This window comes from Hippoglossus stenolepis, chromosome 5 (genome assembly GCF_022539355.2).
Source record: "Hippoglossus stenolepis isolate QCI-W04-F060 chromosome 5, HSTE1.2, whole genome shotgun sequence".
Classification (NCBI taxonomy): Eukaryota; Metazoa; Chordata; class Actinopteri; order Pleuronectiformes; family Pleuronectidae; genus Hippoglossus; species Hippoglossus stenolepis.
The window spans coordinates 20455452-20460154 of NC_061487.1; positions in this window are offsets into that span (position 1 = coordinate 20455452).

Genomic DNA, 4703 nt, shown 5'->3' on the forward strand with positions numbered 1-4703 from the left:
GCTCCGAGCACGACGTCACTGCTCATGCATGAAAGCAGGCTTCAGGGCTTTATGCTTAACTCATTATGGTGTCAGTCACACGCACACGCATGCACAAACACACACACAGACACACACACACACACACACACGTGTAACGACCAGCTTATGCTCTACACTAAGTGCCGGCCAAACTTTTCAAGGTAAACGATGCGGTGATAGAATTTATGTCCGCTTCACTACTTGTTCATGTCTAAAAAATCTCGAGGTCAGTGCCATTCAAGTTGACACCTAGCCAAGCTTTAATACAGTAGCTGTGCGTCGCCTCAGGAAGCTTCAACAATACAGAAAGGTGATTGCTGTGAGAACAAAAGCAACACTTAGACAGTATAAATATTAATATTGGCTTTCATGCAGAGAGATGTAATTAATGTTGGTCCGCTACAGCCAGGAGACTGTTAGCTTAGGAGGGAACCGCTGACCTGACGATATCTGAAGTCTACCAGGGCCTCTCAAGCTCATTAGTTAACACAAACTGTTTTGAATTGATTGTACAAACAACAAAGAGGAACAACATGAAGTATTTATAGTGGCCGAGAGAGCTCAACACACGCATGCAAATAGAAAAACACGTTCAAATTAAGAAAACAACTTCATCAATTTGACGACACATGCCCTTCAAAAAGTCCCAACACATGCAAATACAGAAACGCCTGCAAATTAAAACAACACCAGAAATGTTGCCAGGGGACCCAAACAAGTGATGAACCTGCTGGCTGTAGTTATATGCTTTGTGAAGTTATTGATGTCTGCTACCTTTTGCAGAGCATGTGTCGTCAATTTGATGAAGTTGTTTTCTCAATTTGCACCTGTTTTTTTATTTATTTGCATGTGTTTTCTTAATTTGCAGCGCGTTGAGCTCTCTCTCTTCCACCGTAAGTATGTGGCTGAATATTTCTCTCTTAGACTGAGACAGATTAGCCGCGATTCGACCGCAGGAACTTTCCCCAGGAACCGTAGGAAACTTTGCAGGAACTTCTTGCATTTCCACCACAGGGACCAGGGTCTAAATAAAGTTCTGGATAACACTTCTGTAGTACCCCCCAAAGACGTTCCATTTCGAGGGGAAGTACTTTACAAACGTACCGCAACCTCCGTTTGGGACTTGAAGAACCGGTTGAGTACTCCAGCATTTTAGTTCCGCCACCATTTCTTTTTTTTTAAACCTGTAGTTGTGTTTACATTTTTTTCATAACCTGGTACCTCTAGCTGTTTCCCTACATACTTGACTACATACTAAGAGCACTATTGATCTTCTTATATAGTTTTCTACCACTAAGTGAAAATGCATATTTCCTAAAATGTTCAACTATTCTTAGAACAACAACAAAATACACAAATGCTTTTCTAATGAGCCTTTTCTAATTTGTAACTTCCACCAGTTGGATACTGTACAAAGAAATAGTGTTTAACTACCTAATTAGGTTTATTACAGCTTTGGAATAGTCGCTGATGATACTTTGCAAATCAAATGGGGGAGTAAATTATGTTTAGATTTAGATTTCATCACAAACCTTGCTCTTAAACTTCAAGACTTAAGAGTAACAACTGAAATATAGCCAGTGACAACACAGTTGCTAAAGGATGTTTGTTTCTTTCATGTATTTATGTTTTTTAAAACCTTTGTTATTTATATGATCTCCTTGGTCTGTTTAATTCCAGCTGGATGCAGTGCTGGAATTAATTCATTTGTTGTTTTTTTCTCCACTGGGACTCCGAGCTGCATGCGAGAGCTAAAAGGGAACGCAGATCAAACGACTCCACCCAGGAGAGTCACATATCCCTGCTAGTTCTCTAAAGCAGCAGGATTTAGACCAAAGAAGAGGCACATGAGCAGTGTTTGGTACGGACACTGAAAAACAGTGGGATGCAAGAGGGGAAAAGGGAAAAGAAAAGATTGAGGGGGGAGAATATTGCCTGCGTCTCTGCACCTCTATCCTCCTTTCACCACCTCGTCGCTGTTTGTCCAGATGCCTAATAGTTTATTATGTGAAACCCAAAGCTCTCAGGTTAATGTGGACCCTGCTTCAGTATTCTCAGAAGGACGGCAGCTGCGTGTGTCTACTCTGTGTTTGTTAAACAGAGAAAAAGTATACAACTCTTAGTGTATATTTTAAATGGTACACTTACACATTGTCGAGCTATTTAGAAACTATATATTTTACTCTTTCAATTTTTACTCAAAAATGCTTTTATATATGTCCTTTTTATCAGCTAACAAACTATATTCCAAGAAGGGTGTCAGTCCCTTATTATAAAAAGGTAAGATATGGATAATATTATGCAGTTTTCTGGGTTGGGAGGTTTAAAATAACTGAACTGTCCTATAAATACTATACATATTGTCCATATGAGCAAAATATAGTTGTTTTTAACTCGATAACTATACATGTTTCCGTTAATTCTGTGGAATTCTATGTTTAGGTCAAAAGGAGTAGGAGAATGTTTTTGAAACATAAAGGAATATACATGTGAGGCTTTCAGACCAAAATTGCAAGTCTGACATTGTGCAGAGCAAAGTCTTCCTTTCCTAGAGAGCGGCTAAGTTCCTGGAACTCCACAACATGTGTCCAGTGGGATTTGATGAAAACCAGTAGCTATCACAGTTTAAAATTATCATAACTTATTCATACAAATTTATGTAAATCTACACTTTGATTATACTGGAACTAGACTCTATTTATATAGCACTAGCTAGTCTTAACAACCACTTAAAGTGCTATATACTACCAATGAAATCCACACATCGTCATAAAACACTAGGCTACTTGCAGCGACATGCAGTAGACGTCCCCTTTAGTCGTCAAAGTAATTTGGGGTTCGATGTCTTGCCCAAGGACACTTTGGCATACAGACTAGAGTAACAAGGGATCGAACCACTGACCTTGGCAGATTTATAGGGTTGTGTGCTGCTTTGAATTTTCTGTCCTACCTTGTGCAAATTAGTTATATGCACATTTGATAATAGCTGCTTTCAGACATGTACTGAAATCCAGATGTTCTCCTGAAATTATCCAGAGGGGTGAGAACACAAATGTCCAAATCAGTTGCTAGAACCTTTCTCCTGAGCTTTTATCCAGCCAGCTCCCGTGGGCGTGTTAATGACAAAAAGATTCAATAGCTGTCCTGCATGCTCTACCCAGGCGCCACTCCTCACCTTAACGCCCCTGGGATTTTCCTGTTGTTGTAAATGTGTGTTTGACAGTCTCCTGCTGCATTGTTCATATCTTAAAGGAAAAGTCTGGACAATAGGGTTCCAGAATTAATGTCTGAAATCGGCTTGGGAGACAAACAGATGCCTGCTGATACCGTCATACATCATGCTACTGTAATTTTAATTTTCTCATGACCCACAGATCATGTTCATCCATGGCTGAATAATAGAGGCAACTCATTTGGCACCACAGTGACTGTGGCTGGTCAAAAAGAATTGGCCCCCTGCCCACAGCACACAGTAAAATCTCATTACCAAGTACATGAAGGAAGTGGTGCAGTAGGGGCACAATAAAGTACCTAGGAGCCATTACACTTAATGACAGGCAGAGAGAACTCCACTGCTGACTGGTTACAGAAGTTAATTCAGAGTAAGTACACTTCCAAAGTGTTGTCTGATCAGTGCATTAGCTGTGTTTGTGTTGTCTTGGAGGTTCCAGTGTCCTTCCAGGGGCCAGACAAAATGAAGGTGTCTGACTGTGGAGCCATGTGGCTTAAAGTAAAGCCAGAATCTGATCTCGGCATCACATTCATTCCATTTCCATGGCTACGCAGTGGACACAGAGTAAACACGGCCACATCCCCCCCCCCCAACAGTTAATTCGTTCACTCTATCATGGCACGAACTGGCGTCTCCATCAGATGTGGTGGATGGAAAAGAGGCCGCCTGCTCCACAGGTAAAACGAAGGCCTGCAACTGTTGCCAGGAGCAAAGTGCCATGACGATGTGCAGTTTAGTAACTTAATAGTGCAGGAGCGGCGTCAAACTGTACAGACCGCTCTCATTTATATACTGCACTTAAAAGAGAACAGTCCACTTATGAAGACAACTGGTTTAAATGAAATCTTTAAGGTTAACTACTTACCCCGGCACAGCCACTGTGTTTATGCGTAATTATCTGCCCCCATAGGAGCAGCTCCTTTTATCTCACCAGTTACTTTTCTTTATTATACACATAAAGAACCGCAGGGAAGGAAAAAGGTTGGGTAAATATTTACAGTGACTTAATATTAAAGGGAGAATAATGTCAAATTTGTGTGTTCCCCAATAACTGTATTTCACATTAATGTCACTGCCCATCAGATTCCATATAGTCCCACAAATGCATATTAGATAAATTGTAAAAGATCTAAGTAGATTATATAAGGGATCTAGGCATAGTTTTGGCTCACATGAACCTGCTCTTTGCTTTCATGTTATATTCTGAATTGTCCCTGTCTGGCTTTGATCTACATAAACCTAAAGTCAGGTCAAATGCATGTTGCGTCCATGAAACTCTAAATCTGTCCTCCTGAGTCTCCACCCAGAGAAGCTATGCAATGCGAACCCTGGCGTGGAAATGACAAAAGGCTTGGATTTCACATCCTATTAATCCCACGGCAGAACGGTGTCCATCTGCAGGAGACTGCAACAGCAGGGGACATTAAAGAGAAGATTATTATAGCACCCT